This window comes from Leucopleurus acutus (genome assembly GCF_964270905.1).
Source record: "Leucopleurus acutus genome assembly, chromosome: 1".
NCBI lineage: Eukaryota > Metazoa > Chordata > Mammalia > Artiodactyla > Delphinidae > Leucopleurus > Leucopleurus acutus.
The window spans coordinates 182,831,574-182,848,151 of record NC_139142.1 but is presented as its reverse complement, the minus strand read 5'-3'; the positions used below and the strand labels follow the sequence as shown (position 1 = coordinate 182,848,151).

The following is a 16,578-nucleotide window of genomic DNA, read 5'->3' as shown; positions in this document are numbered from 1 at the left end:
CTAGGCTGACACTCTGTACAGTCACTGATACGGAATGAGAACATCTGGGAACTCAATTACTTGACATAAATAAGACTTCATGTTTGTAAAATAAAAACTTTCTAATAGTCAAACTTCTGGTTTCTCCTTCAACGAGAGCTGCTTGTCGTAAACCCAGAACTGAAAGTCAAATCTTGATTGATATTGTATCCTAAACTCACATGGGCTCGGTAACATAAGATTACCTTTATATAGTTCAATCCACAGGCTTCTACAGTGGTTTTATAGTATCTCAGAGTTTGAAAAGAAATTACTCCTGCAGTGGCAGTTTGCAAAATGCTCTGTAGCATCTTCTCAAAAAGGAAACAAACCAACCAGAGATAAGGGAGAATAATATAAATAAAAGCATCATATTCCTAAAGATAACGGATGTAGAACTTGAAAAGTGACTGGAGTACCATCTTTCAAACAAGATGTGGCCAGTGGGTCTGTAGTCCCTTGCTACTCACAGGGTGGTCTGAAGACCAGAATTAGCAGATCTCCTATGAGAGCTGATTTGAAATGCAGAATTTCAGGTCTTATCTCAGGCTAACTAAATCAGAATATGCATTTAAATAAAAATCCCCTGGGCTTCCCTGGTGGCGCAGTGGTTGAGAGTCCGCCTGCCGATGCAGGGGACACGGGTTTGTGCCCTGGTCCGAGAAGATCCCACATGCCGCGGAGCGGCTGGGCCCGTGAGCCATGGCCGCTGAGCCTGCGCGTCCGGAGCCTGTGCTCCGCAACGTGAGAGGCCACAACAGTGAGAGGCCCGCGTACCAAAAAAAAAAAAAGAAAAAAAATCCCCTGGTAATTTACATGCACATTAAAATCTGAGAAGCACTATTGTTCACCCTATATAACCAGCATCAACCAGGTCTCAGCACTTGGCTTTCACTTAGTTAGAACTATGATGAAGATACTGGAAATGAAGATTTTGTCCCCAGGGGCAGACAGTGGAGGCAGAGAGAACTTACTAGAGAAGTGAGAGGAAAAAGGTCTCAGAAAGTAGTTAGAGGGGTTCCAGGTCTATGGTCCCAAGAACAGACCCTGAAATGAACATGGACTCCATCCATACCAAGCGAATATCGACTTGTCCAGCAAGCCCAGACAGCGTGGTCATGAGAGCTAGCTTCCAACTTTCTGATGCTCAAGTCTATTCATCTGTAAAGCCAGGAGGTGACACAAGGTAAGTTCCATCTACTCAAAAGTCCTCCCGTTGGATGTACAAAAACTAACAGGGGGCTCCCCTGGTGGCGCAGTGGTTGAGAGTCCGCCTGCCGATGCAGGGGACACGGGTTCGTGCCCCGGTCTGGGAAGATCCCACATGCTGCGGAGCAGCTGGGCCCGTGAGCCACGGCCGCTGAGCCTGCGCATCCGGAGCCTGTGCTCCGCAACGGGAGAGGCCACAACAGTGAGAGGCCCGCGTACCACAAAAAAAAACAAAAACAAAAACAAAAACTAACAGGGCTGGTGGTGGGTGGGGGAGAACATTCACATAGGAATATCTGCACAATTCTTATGCAGATATTACTTTGGGACCTTGGACAATTTTTATGTTAAAATGTGATTATTGCTCCACTGAGAGTAATTTCTTCTTCTTCTTCTTCTTCTTCTTCTTAGGTAAGACATTTATTTATTTTAAAAAGGTTTTTGGAAAACTAATTGCTTTTGCTTGAGTGAGAGCAACGATTTCTTTACCTTTGTTCCTTCTAAAGGTCTTATTGCTGCTTTCTACTTCACCAAAGTCAACTACAATGCCCACATACGTCAGAGAAGGGAAAGGATCCACTGAGAGCTTGGAAGAGGAAGAGAGAAGCATAAAATACATAAATCTTTGCAGTCACTGGGTTGAAAATTCACAACAACTACTCTGACTTTATCTTGCTCTCCCATCCTTAGTTCCTTTCAGGGTTTCATTTCCCAATTTTCTAAAGGACTACTGTCCTCTAGTTCGAAACAGAAACATAACTCTTTCACCTTCACAAGCATCTCTGTAGGATGCTTGAATGGCCACACACATTCACAGACAAAATTTAAAATCTACAAGATTCAACAACCCCTGGGCTGATCTGCTGTACCAGCTCCCAGGTTGCCTTTATGACCTATTTTCCCTTAACAGTTCTCCCTAAAGTTGTCCCAAAGCATCCCTAAACGAATCTCCCGTCACGGAAGTTGAACTTGGATAGGACTTTCTCAACGGAACACGGTCAACTGCCAGGGCTTCAGGCAAGAACCCAGAGAAGATCAAACTCCAGACACCATGGAATTAGTCCAGAAACACCAGGCCAAGATGAGAAAGGCCAAATGGGAGCGGGCAGCATATAGGATTCTGCCGCCAACACAACCCCTCCAGGAGTGCCAGGTACCAAATTTTCATAGTGAGTGTCAGGACCAAGATGGCGATTGAGGTAGGCATTTAAAGGGAAAGCATAGTCTATATGTAAGTCACCCCCCCAGAGAACTTCCTTTTTTCATTCTCTTGAGAAATTTCCAGAATGAATTAGAAACAATTTGAGTATTACACTCATCTCTGCTTCAACATCATTTGCCCTCAAGGACTCCGAATCAAATTTGCATCTTGCCTAATATGGCAAAGGATGTCACTGTGACAGACAACCACAAAACCCGTGTGTGCACAAAATGACTTCAACTAAACTTCTATGCAAGCAACTCCCTAGACGCTTTATTACTCAACGCTCAAACCTGCAGTTCCACATCCACAAGTGTCCCTCACCCTCTACCAGAAATGCTCATCTAAATATTTGGCTTTTATCTCAAACTCAATGGTGAAGCAACCCTTTTTCTAGCCCTGCATTTCCCAAAAAGCCTTCTCCAGACCTCTCTCGCTGGGTCTGATGGGTGACACCAATGACATGCCCAAACCAGAAGCAAGACAAACCAGAAACTTCTCCTTCATTGCCTGAGTTTCAGCAAGTAACACTGATTTTTTTTCCCCAATATTTTCTGTAATCAATCACTGCTTTTTTTCTTTCTACAAAGACCAATCTAGTTCATGTATTTATTACCCTCATTTGAACTACCTGGAAAAATCCTCATCTCCCATTTACCATTAATTCATTTGGCAGATATCTGAGCACCTGTAGGCACTGTTCTAGGTGCTGAGGATAAAAGAGAGGAACAAAATGGACTTGGTCCTAGTCGTCACGGAGTTTATGGGTTGGTGTTGCTCTTTCCAGAATAATACATTTTGCAGGACACCATCAGAGTCACCTCGCTCACATACTCTTTGAATCATATATTCATGCTCAAACACCTGCTCATTCCTGCTCAAACACCTCCAATGGCTCACTGAAAACAAAACAAAGCAAAAGGAAAACTCTTCTATCCCTTTAAAGTGTGCAAGCTGGCTTCTACCTACTTCTCTCACATTTCATTACTCTCTCAACAAACCACCCAGGTGAAACCAGCTGGCTGAATCCCTATTTCAAAACTCCATCTTCCTCGCTCTTTGCTTTGTTACTGCTGTGTCTTTTCTCAGATCTACGTCCTTCATGGTGAGATTTTTCTAATTGCCTTACCAAAAAACGTTCTCGCTCTTCTCCAAACGTAAATATTTGGTCAATTGATATGATACTTAACGCATTCCATAGAAACCTTTTCATCTTATCACGTGACAGACTTTGTCCTAGGCATGGAGAGCTAGTGAAGAACATACTTGCTCCTATTAGAAATCAAATTTCCACTTTTGGAATTTTTTGGGTCTTAAAAGCAGGGGTCATTGTACGACCCCTTAAAAGCAGGATGCGTCGTACCTTGCATCCTCCACAGGACTCCGTTCCTTGTTCATATGGGCGCTCGGTGATGCAACTAGTAATAACAATATTGTTAAATATCGGCAGATTTTAAAGTTTCCTAATTTATTATGTCCATAAGCATCTTCATTGTTCATTACATATATTTTTAAAATTGTGAACTATTCACAGAAACCTATTTCACTGAAAGCCTATTTTGGGAATGATTTCCCTCTGCTTTGGAAAGGGAACTCGGTGCATTATAATGAGTTACAGGCCAGCAGGTGTTACTCTTGGAGATGCTCACCTGATTTTCATAGGTCTGAACCTGACTGAGAGAAGGTCTCAAATGTTGTACCGTGCTGGTAAAGCAGAATTTCCACTTGTTCACTGGATAATCATGCTCCTGATAAGGATTTCTCTTTAGCATCCTTTATGTAGCTCAGCGTTATTCCTTGACGTTCCATCCTTCCTCCCCCACCAAAAGCACAAGAAGCAGAGGGTTAAGGATGGCTTGTGTCACTGCCTCAGTTTGGTTTTATATGGCGGTATGTGAGTTCAGTGTTGCTTATTTGAAAAATGAAACCAACATCAGATGCTTGAGTAGTTTGGGCCCAAAAGGAAATCTGTATATTTGTCAGAAAGAAGGCAAAGGGAAATACATAATAGGAACATTTACAAAACCTAATCTGAAAAGAAATGTTTACAAGGTTTAAAGATATGTATGTATAGGGGCTTCCCTGGTGGCGCAGTGGTTGAGAGTCCACCTGCCAATGCAGGCGACACGGGTTCGTGCCCCGGTCCAGGAAGATCCCACATGCCGTGGAGCGGCTGGGCCCGTGAGCCATGGCCGCTGAGCCTGTGCGTCCGGAGCCTGTGCTCCACAACGGGAGAGGCCACAACAGTGAGAGGCCCACGTACAGAAAAAAAAAAAAAAAAAAGTATGTATAAATGAGAATAAATTTTATTAATTTACGTGACCTTAGGAGCTTGAACATTCCAAACACTGATGGAGGCAAATGTTTACGAAGGTATAATAAAAACCTTATACCTTCTTCAGGTGGGAAGAGAAAAGCTCGCACCTGGTGTTTGGTCAAAGCTCAGTGGACAGCAAAATCTGAAATCCTTTAGGGAAGACAGAGAAGCGTTTCTCCTAACATGCTGTATACGACAAAGCAGTATTAAGTAAATATGAGAAAAATTTATTTAACATATAATTTTATCTTGGCAGCATCCCTTCTAATACAAAAGAAAATGAACGATGGAAGGTTATGAAACAAAATTCTTTACCCAAGAGGCTCCAATAGCTCTTAGGATGCTCAACCCAGGAATTCTCCTTTACTCCGCATTAGCCCTTTTTCCAACAGGCTGTGTGTGTGTGTGTGTGTGTGTGTGTGTGTGTGTGTGTGTGTGTGTGTGTGTGTGTGTGTGTGTGTGTGTGTGTGTGTGTGTGTGTGTGTGTGTGTATTCCCTTCAATCCTCTCAAGAAGTGCAACTTCTACATAGCAAATAAGGAGTTCTAATTGCAAAATTATATCTTCCACAGAATACATTTTGTACCCCTTTGCTCTGGAAGCTCTGAAGATATGAATGCTTCCACAAACAGTATGAATAAAGCCCCAATTCTCTATGGTGACACATTCGGGAAATGGCAGGTTTTATCTTCAAGGAGTTCAATGGCTACACAAAAGCTTTCATGCACAAATAATGGAATTCTCAAATTGGGATAAATGTGCTTTAAAGAATTTTTATTTTCATCATTTATTTCAGGTAACACTTGTGGATAATATAACACAGCTTTGGATTCCTGAGCAGATAAAGAAAATCTAAAAGGGAAAAAAATTAGGGCAGGCCTTTATTAAATTTTAAAGTATGCCTTTGCTATACTCTTATAGAGCCAAATAGGGTATCGAAGCCTCTGGAGATCACCAGTATAACTTCTTTATCATGTTCCATTTAAAATTTAATTATGCAGTCTACAACAAGAAGAATCTGAGCCATTTAAATAGGTCATGCAGTGAGTAACTTAACAATATTCTAAAGTTTTCCTTGTAAAGATCGTTCCTTCGATAGTCTGTTACACATCAGAACACTGTATTATAAAACAAGTGTAATTTAATTCACTCACTATAGACTCTTATTTACATCCATAAAGAATGAAATGGTTTGATTTAGGTTATTTGGAGAATTAATGGAAACCATGTTCTTGATACAGCCGCCCAAGACACATGGGCAATATCTGCATATATACGTCGTTGGGTAAGTGTTATTTTCATACATTATAGCAAGGTCAAGGGAACTTTCTATTTAATTTAATTAATTTATATTTAATACTTGGGACATTTTGCTTTAAATCAATAATCATCCACAGCATAGCAAAAATCTAGCCACTGAATAATTAATATCTGAATTAGAGGTTTCTATGGCCTACGGCTTAATATTCCTTCATACTCCCCATCACAGATTTCGACTAGCATGCCACTCTAATTTCCTTACAATAAAATAAAATAAGCATTGTTTTGAGCACTTTACACCTATCACTTCAGTTCCTTCTCAGAACAGCTGGTCCTATTATGACTCCCAATTTACAGATAAAGAAAATGAGGCACAGAGAGGTGCAGAAATTTACCCAAGATCGCAGACCTAGTAAGGAGCTGAACAGAGACTTGAATACGCTCTGGAGTTTGTCTCCAGAGCATACGTGCTGAACCACTTCACTAGGCCGATTCTTATAGTGCAACAAGGCATCTTGTCTTGACAGGGGCACTACCCAAATACCAGGCACAAAGCTACCTTTGAACACACCACTCTAAGAGCTACCATGTACTGATGACTCCCTGGGTGTCAGGCTAAATACTTTATATAGATTATCTTTTCACAATGACACTATGATGGGTATCGTAATTTTTGCAAATTTTCAAGTGAAAAACTGAGACAGAGATATTAATTCACTCACTCAAGGTCACACGATTAAGAAATGGCAGACAGGGCTTCCGTGGTGGCGCAGTGGTTGAGAGTCCGCCTGCCGATGCAGGGGACATGGGTTCATGCCCCGGTCCGGGAAGATCCCACATGCCGCGGAGCGGCTGGGCCCGTGAACCATGGCCGCTGAGCCTGCGCGTCCAGAGCCTGCGCTCCGCAACGGGAGAGGTCACACAGTGAGAGGCCCGCATACCGCAAAAACAAACAAACAAACAAACAAAAAGAAATGGCAGACAAAAGATGGAAGCATGTCTGAGCCCAAAGCCCAATCCCTTAACCTTTGTGCTAACAGAGACTCAACAGCAACAGCTCTGAACAGCCTGGTAACAGTCAAACTTAGGTTAGTAACTTTCCAGCCAATAAGATGCATTTTTCTGAGTGCCAAGCGTATAATGCAGTGAGCAGAGTGAGAAGGGTGATGGAAGGCCGAAATCATATATCTGGTATAAGACTGTTACTTTGGGAGGTTTCTTCAATGCCTCCTTCCTTCCTTTCCTCTTAGGGACTGAATGTGTCCCCCCAAAATTCATATGTTGAAGCCCTAATGCCCAGTGTGATGGAATCAGGAGGTGAAGCCTTTAGGAGGTGATTAGGTTTGGATGAGGTCATTAGGGTCCTCGTGATGGGGACCCCTTATGAGTCCATACAAGAAGAGACCAGCGAGCTGTCTCTCTCTCCCCTTCTCCCCTCCTCCCACCCCCAACCTGGTGAAGATACAGAAGGAAGGCAGCAGACAGTAAAGCAGGAAGCTGGACCTCACCCAGACACTGAATCTGCCAGCACCTTAATCTTGGACATCCCAGTTTCCAGAACTGTGAGAAATAAATGTTTAAGTCACCCAGTCTACGGTATTTTGTTATAGCAGCCCCAGCAGACTAGGGCACTTCCCAATTCAAACGTTTATTCACGCATCCAAACATCCATTCACTCAAAGACTTACGTAAATGTTTACTAAGGGCTTACTATGTTCCAGGCACTGCTAGACATTGAGGGAAAACTGTGAATACTGGTAAGATCTCAATGCATGTCCTACTTAGTGGAGAAGGTCTAAAAGTCCTCCACTGAACTCTGTTATCAACGATACAAATACTAGGATAGGAGTTAGCACTGGAGACTTGGGACACTAATGGAAGAGTCATGAAGCCCTTCAGGACAGAGAAGCCTTCAGAGGAGAAATGGCATCTAAGATGTGTCCAGATAGTAAATAATGAATAGTTTTGGCTTGCTGGGTCATACAGTCTTTGCCGTAACTACTCAACTCTGCCTTTGTAGCACAAAACCAGACACTGGCAATGTGTAAATAGAGGGGTTTGGCTGTGTTCCAATAAAAACATTTATAAGAACAGGCCACAGGCTGGATGTGGTCTGTGGGCTATAATTTGCCAACCCTGGTCTAGAAGAATGAGTGAGAGATAGTTTGGGGAGGGAGAAAAAGAACTGGGAGATGACAAGAGACTTCCAAGTAGACAGAGGAAGAAATGCAAAGACTGGGAGACTGGTCCTCAAGTTTCTTCTAAAATGGGGGCTCACACAGTCATTCAAACATCTATTGGCTGCCAGCTCTGTTGGGAGTCCTGTGAATGGAGGAATAAACAAGAAAGCCAAAGGAGACTCTGTTCTGGGGATGAAGGGAGGGGAACAGAAAATAGATAAATGGACAAATAAATGAACACACAACGACAAGTGCTGTGTGAACAATACAATGTGGTGATGTGACCGTGAGTAACTGTGCTGTGGAGAGGACTACATAGAACAGGGTGGTCAGAGGCGGGAGCTCTGAGGAAGTAAGAGGAAAGAAAGGCCAGCATGTCAAGAACAAAGTAAAGGAGAGGGTGGGCAGGAGGCAATGAGGATGCAGAGGTAGACAGAGGCAGCCTGCGGAGGCCCCTGGAAGCCGAAGTCTGCTGTTTTGACTTTATTCCCAGCAAGAGGAAACTACTACCCAGTTTGAAGCCAAAAACAATGTGGTTTGATTGATTTTTCAAAGATCTCTTGGGCTACCATGTGGAGCATGGTTTGCGAAAGAGGAAGGGGGAGACCAGTCAGGGGACATTTTAATAGTGCAGGTGGGCGTCTATGATGGCTTCGAAAGAGATGGAGAGAGTGGCCAAATTAAAGATGAATTTTGGAGGTTGAGCCAATAGGCTTTACTGACGGATGGTCTGCTAGGTACGAGAGAAAGAGGCAATATAAATGACTCCGGAGTTCTCGTCTGGACAGCTGGGTGCATGGTGGTAAGGTGGGTGGGGGTAGGATTCAAGAGTTCTCTCTGGTCACATCAAATTGAAGATTATATATCCAAGAAGAGATATTGACCTGACAGCTGGGTATTCAGATTTGAAGCTCAAGGGAGCAGCTGAGGCTGGAGAGGTGAAAATGGGAACTATCCTCATAAAGATGAACTTGATGACATCTCTCTCCACACCCTCTCTACAAGTGAAGAGAGAAATGGCCAAAGGAAGCCCTGGGAAGCTCAGCACTGGAGTCCAGCAGAGGAGGAAGAACAGGCAGGCAGACTGGGAAAGGCCGGCCAGTGGGAGAGGGAGAAAACTGGAAGAATTTGGTGTCAGAGACTAGGAAGGTGTTTCATGGAGAAGGAAGAAGTCCCTACTTTGAGTGCAGCTGAGAGACCAAATAAGAAAACAGATAACCGGCCAATGGATTTTGTTAGGTGGAGGTTGCTGTTGACCTTGACCAGGACTGTATGAAAGGGTCAGAAGCCTAGCTGGAATAGGCTGAGTGTTAAGTGAGAGAAGAGTTCTTGTGGCAGATACCACTCCTTACATACATAAAGCCATTTTCCCCCTACCCTGACTCCTTCCTTTCTTCTTGATGGCAGAACATGACTCCCATTATAAAGGCTGCCAATACCAGAAACCCAATTTCCCCTCCATAAGAGCTTAGGCATAGGCAAGAAATTCTTTCCTAAAATAGAAATACATGATTAAAAAAAAAAATGCCCTTCTTCACTAGATGTGGTCATGTCTCCATGTGATGGCTGGAGCTGTGTCTCCATGTGATGGCTGGAGCTGTGGCAGTCATATTGTGAGCACGAGCTACATCATACCCAAGATGCTGAGGATGGCAGAGGAGGAAGAGAATACACCAGGGCACCACATTAACCTTGGGTCTTCTCAGACCTCTTGAACTATAGCTACAAACTCAATATGCAGTTTCTACCCTGATACTGCTACAGTGCCTTTTATGAAATGGATTCAACCTGGGAAAAATAATAAAGATACTGTAAGAGAAAGATTCATGCAGGAAAGAATTTAGTCATAGACTATAAGTGGGGGATACACTGTAAAAGATTAGGAGGTGCGGGTTGGAGCAGGGAAGAATACTTCTTACCAACTGCAAGTGTGGCCTCAGAGTCCGTGTGCAGTATGATGGTGGGTGCTGGAAGCAGGAAACTGGGCAGTGTAAGGTTTGGAAAACAATCACTTAAACCAGAAGGCTTGTTTTCTACTGTTAGCCAAATAGTGAATCTGAGACAGGGGAGCTCTAGGAATGATAAGGTCTGGGAGTACCATGGGGTCCCACGTGGAGGATGTCAACTGTTTTTTCTTTCCCCAAATCCATTCCATCAATTTGCCCAGACGACTCTTTGTAAGCAACAGGTTAGAACACTCCCTGGATGAACCGTATCAAAGAGAATAACAGCTCCTCAAACTGGCGTCCAAACCCTTCACATCAACCAGTGATCCTCCAAGCAGCTCTTCATGCCTCTGCCTTCCATCCAACAAGATGGTACCACTTCCTGTTCCCTGCGCACAGTCCCTGCACACCTCCCCTGGGTGATGATGTTCTCTCTGTGTGGAGCGCACAGCCCCCTCCACCGCCACATGCTCCAACCTGACCTGCCTGTCCAAGTCCTGCTCAGGAGGTTGACTCACGATGCTGTCCTCGCTTCCTCCGATCAGAGGTATCCCATCTTGCTGCTGAAATCCCTTGGCGCCTTTTGTTTATTTATATGACTTTCAACCTCTCTTATGGCATTAAACACTGTTCACCTAGCACTGTGATTATCTGTGCCTGCTACACTAGACTACACTACTTAAGAGAAGAGATGATGCTCGGTTTGTTTTCCACCACAGAGCCTATAACCATTCTTGGCATACAGCTAGCGTTCGATGCAAGTTTGTTGAATTAATGAATAAATGACAGACGTTGTAAATATCAAACTGCACCAGACCTGGGTCCCGGGAATTTGAGAAAATTGTTCTTTCTTAGGGATTATAAAGAAGATAGGAAATGCTCATCAGTTCTAGATTACTTAGTAAAAGGTTGGCCTGGATATACCAACATTCTTTTTTTCTATTTCCTCCAGCCCCAGGCCCTAGCAACCACTTTTCCACTCTCTACTTCTATGAGTTTGACTTTTTTTTAGATTCTGCACATAAGTGATACCATGCGGTATTTGTCTTTCTCTGTCTGACTTATTTCAGTTAGCACAATGCCCTCAAGCTCTCTCCATGGTGTCACAAATGGCAGAATTCCTTCTTTCCCATGGTCGAATAATATTCCAGTGTACGTATACACCACAACTTCTTTATCCATTCATCCACTCACAGACACTTAGGTTGTTTCCATGTCTTGACTATTGTGAATACTGTTTCAATGAACATGGGAGTGCAGACATTTTTTGAGATCCTGTTTTCACTTCCTTTGGATACTCAGAAGTGGTAACACTGGATTATATGGTAGTTCTATTTTTAATTTTTTGAGGAACCTCCATCCTGTTCTCCATAGTGGCTGCACCAATTCACATTCCCACCAACAGGGCATGAGGATTCCCCTTCTCCACACCCTCATCAACACTCTTCATCTCTTGTCTTTCTGATGAGGGCCATTCTAAGAGAAATGAGGTGATAGCTCATTGTGGTCTTGGTTTACACTTCCCCAGTGATTTGTGAAGCTGAGCATCTTTTCATGTACCTGTTGGCCATCTTCTTGTTGGCCATCTACCTGGTGGCCTGTCTTCTTTAGAAAAATGTCTATTCAGGTCCTCTGTCCATTTAAAAAATCAGATTGTTGGATTTTTTTGCTATTGAGTTGTGTGAGTTCTTTACATATTTTTGGATATTAGGCCCTTATTAGACATATAATTTGCAAATATTTTCTCCCATTCCATAGGTTGCCTTTTCATTTTGTTGATGGTTTCCTTTGCTGTGCAGAAGCTCTTTAGTTTGATGTGGTCCCACTTGTTCATTTTTGCTTTTGTTGCCTTTGCTTTTGGTGTCACCAACATTCCCACCTTCTAATTTTTCAAGTTCTTTCAGAAGATAGCACCTTAATTGAGGCCAATGAGAAATACGAGATTCTGTCACCTACGAAAGCCCCCCACAGGGGAGTGAACACCTAACTGAGCCCACAGAGCACAAGTGGAGAGCTGAGCTGGGCCGATTGCTTTGATTCTCTTCGTCTCCACGTTGCCCCTTGCTGCTACCTGACCAGTGATAACCATGACTGAGAAATGTGGTCAATCAGAGAGTTCAGTCTTGCCCTCCCACTGCATGGACTCTGTTGAGTTCAAATTTCAGATAACAAAGACCCATAACTGAAGACCAAAACTCCATAAGTGAAACTGCCACGTCATGACTTTTCTCTCTGAGAGTCACACCGACCAAGTAGCTCTAACTTCTTGGTAGAGAAGCTCAAATAATAATCTGATGGTGTACAGTGATTTCTAGTCGTTGGGTATTCCACTGCTTCCAATGAGTACTTGTTTCCTAACCCCCTCTGAGGAGGCATAGAAAAAAGATCAAGTTATTGGATTAAAATAGAAGAAAAAAGGTTAAGTGTTTCTTTTATAACGTTAATCTCTGGCCCCTGCCTCCACTGGTTTCTGCTAAAATCCAGTAAAAAATCGCATCTTATTTACATATTTAATTATTGTAAGCTTCATTTACCAATACTTAATGTTTTTCAAAGAGCATCCTGACTTCTGGGTGTTGAGCTTTAAAAACTGCTCTTGGGGCTTCCCTAGTGGCGCAGTGGTTGAGAGTCCGCCTGCCGATGCAGGGGACGCAGGTTTGTGCCCCGGTCCGGGAGGATCCCACGTGCCGCGGAGCGGCTGGGCCCGTGAGCCATGGCCGCTGAGCCTGCACGTCCGGAGCCTGTGCTCCGCAACAGGAGAGGCCACAACAGTGAGAGGCCCACGTACCGCGGGAAAAAAATAAATAAAATAAAAACTGCTCATGAATCTCCACTGTAGTCTGTAAGATGCTCCTATAAGGTCTGTTAAATAGCTGTATTTTCTATATTGTTTCGTTTATGCTGAGAAACAGGAGACTATGTTTAAGGAATTAAAATGCTCTCTCTTTTTCAAAAACAGCCACTCATATTGCAGGATAACAGTAAAACCTCTGTTAATATACACCTTGTTTACACGTTTACTCTGCTATCCAAAATAAAGTTCTCCTCTGTATAGTCATCCTTTATATTAAAACCCCAGCTTATCACAACTATTTTAGCGCCTCCATTCCATTTGAACAATTGGGATTTTACCATGATTTAATTAAAACACATCTACCTAAACTAAAAACTTTGCACCATTGAAAAAGGTCTTGAAAGGCATGCTTGCAATGGAGAAAAACAACTGTCCTTTGCTACAGCAAAATAAAGCACGGAGTCATGTGTAAGATTAAAAATGATCCTCGTCACAGCTCAAGAAAATGGACCCATACATCCCTTTGCCAGAACACTTCAAGATTAAGAGGACAGCATGAGCGGAACATGTAGCCAGCTTAAATATTTGTTTTAATCCCGACAAGATCATCGGTTTTAATATTTATAATATAATTACAATGCTTTACACATTGCTCATATAATCTAATTTTTTTCTGGTGACATATTATTACCAGACTTTAATTTCAGCAATGGCAAGAATTCATAGCCACATTTAGGTTACCAATCGTAATGAAAGACAAACCAGGTGCCTGTTCAAGTACCTTGTACACATATCTCATCTCAACCTCGATGCATTTTTAACAACCAATACATAATCCACTGCTGTATGATTTGTACATATTCACAGAATAGTATCAACCGGTGGCCAGTTATGGAAAGCAACTAAAGTTGAAATACCCCATCTCTGTGCAATATTTATAAATGGCCTTTCAGAAAATTTCAAGACAGTCAAAGCCAAGGAAAACCAAAGCATAAACTTGCTATAAAACACCACTGTCTTCCTTTGCAGCCACATATCACAAGTCGGCAGTTGCCTGAATTGCAATTTTCCACTTTTCCTAGATGTCACCGCGTAAGCACACTTTTATGACTAAACGGATAAAAACCCCAACGTGTCACGTTCCACTCATCATTAGCCAACAAACAAACCGAGTTAACGACAGGTGCCTTGTTCTAAACGCACCAAGGTTTTCCAGGGTTCATTTACACTTTCCCAGTGACAGGCTGAAGAAATTAGGGAAAAAAAAAAAAAAAAAGGCTGAAAGTTGAACAACTGATTGAATTCTACAAGACTGTAAAACAAACAAACGCTAACAGAAGAAATAGTCTGGACGGCAAGAGAAGTTTTCATCATCAGATAATCACATTCATGGTAATGTGAAGAAGGGAAAGAACTGTCAATGGATAATGTCCCAAATTGCCCCCAGAGAAAGTCAAAAGAATACCTGAAGCTACGTTAGAAGAATAATTGAGAAGTAACTGACATATTCACACCCTTACCATCATATATTTCAATGAATGCACACCGAAGTTAGAATGGGATTGGTGTCGTGTTTATTCTCAACACAATGCAATATTAGAGTAACCAAAATTCATGGAAAAAAACAATAAGTAGGCTCATTACTAAAATACCTCCCACAAAACTCAAGAAGAGAGCAGACTCCCTCCAGTAATAAACCAGCTACAACAGATCATTCGAGGCCAATATGGGAATTGCCACTTGGTATTCACAACAGAACAGTACTTAATAGAATGCAGGGTGCACACCAGATTTCGCAGACATCTCAGTAATTCTTAATCTGCATGATTACAGCTCCGTGTGGGTCTCATCTGACAACACGCGGGTGGCCCACTCCTTAGCCGTTCTAGAAAAGTTTAAAAGTCATCCTTCATTCCATTATTTGGGGATTAACTTCTTCACCACAAACATGGGCAGATACACAACTCTCTCTCTTCCAGAGAATGACAAGGTGCCTTGGTCTTCACACTGGACTCTCTCCAGAGTGAAAGCACCACGACACACAAACTCAGCTGGGACACCAGAACACAGGCACACTTTTAACCCTGTAAACTAGCACGCGGTTGAAATGCTTCTTTGGGATGTTATCCAAAGAATTAAGACATACAGTAATTTAAACATTTGGGTCACAGTAAACAGTTTTTAGCCATGTTAATCATGATCCTATAAGCAAAGATTTTCTTTACATTAAAAAAAAAAAAAAGCAACCAAATATGCTTATCTCCTGGAACAGATGGTGACAATATGTACCCTCCCCCGATTCCCTAGTGCTGTTCATCATCACATTCTGTAAACTCTTCTTTTTCTGGTTCTTGAGATTCTCTTGACTTCTGTTTCCAACACTTCCCAGGCAAAACCCTATGCCCTATTAATTCATTCACAGACAGTTACCAAGCACCTTCAAGGACTCAGGCGCAATACTAGGTGCTGTATGTGATGCCCAGGAAAATATCTCTTAAAACATTTCCACTCCCTTTCTTACTTTTTTTCCTTTCTTCTAATAAATAGTGGTAATCATTTCTGATGGCTAGTTGTCTATAATTGGCATCCCGCAATCATCTCTTATTTCATATAGTGACATAAGATATCCAAAATATGTTAAAGACATCGATCAATTTATATATTGATTTCTTTCCCTGGTGAGACAGTAACTAGGTATTTAAATGATGATATGAATTACAAATGCATTTATATATCATCAAAACTATGATGTAAGTTCTCTAGAGGAAGCTCAAAATTTTCACAAATCTATAAATACTTGAACGCAATACTACTAATGAATATACTGAAGAAAAAAACAATTCAATGCGCCTTTAGATTACCAATAACCATGAATATAATAAAGGAAGTGGCATGTTTATGAGCTCTGCGGAGAAAATAGCTCCAATATACTTATGGGTACATGTGATATAACTTCCAAGGGATGAGAATGATTTCTAAGTCATATATGGACATCACCCTCATTACCTCTTGGTTACATCACTTATATGCGACTCATACACCGTTTCTGGCATTTACATGGGGAAGCATGAGGTCTTAAAATCTAACATGAGGAAGAGAAAGTGAAGAAGACCTCTCCAAGGCGACACAGGTCTTCTGTCAGGGGGTGCATCAGAGCTCACGTACAGAATGAGCAAAGTGTGCTGCTTACCTTGGTAGACTTCCAGCTAATTCTGTGGTTGTCTCTCTGGAAGAAAAAGAAGATAAGCATGATTAGCTTATTTTGCTAAATTATAAAAATGTGTTTAATAAAACCATAATCCAATGCGCCAGGGCATTCTGGAAGCATATGGGTGCAGAAGATACTGTATATGCAACTGTTTAGAAATCTAAAATCGACTCATCACATTTCTGATTAATTCCCATAAATGTTTCAATGGTTACTTCCCAAGGACATTTTATACACATGCAAAATATCTGCCTCTGCTTTCTGGTGGTAGAGCTCAACTGAGTTTAAAACATTCAAATTTTAAAATGTACGACATACAGAAGGAAAATAGGAGGGAAGAGAGTCCCAAACTGCATCTGGATGTTTTCCACTGAAACAAAGCACACTGTACTCTCTTTCCAAGAATCACTTAGGAACGAATTCATTGGAGGGTGTGTCTTCCTGTT

The 16,578-nt window shown here is 42.2% G+C and overlaps 1 protein-coding gene across 1 annotated transcript in view; it reads right to left on the bottom strand.

The window, feature by feature from the left end:
- The window catches only part of CELF2 (CUGBP Elav-like family member 2), a 393,615-nt gene extending 377,472 nt beyond the window's left edge, over window positions 1-16,143 (bottom strand). Inside the window, exon 1 of the mRNA XM_082852498.1 lies at window positions 16,115-16,143. The gene's annotated coding sequence lies outside the window, so the exon portion shown is untranslated. The remainder of the gene's footprint in view (window positions 1-16,114) is intronic.
- Window positions 16,144-16,578: the final 435 nt, after the last annotated feature.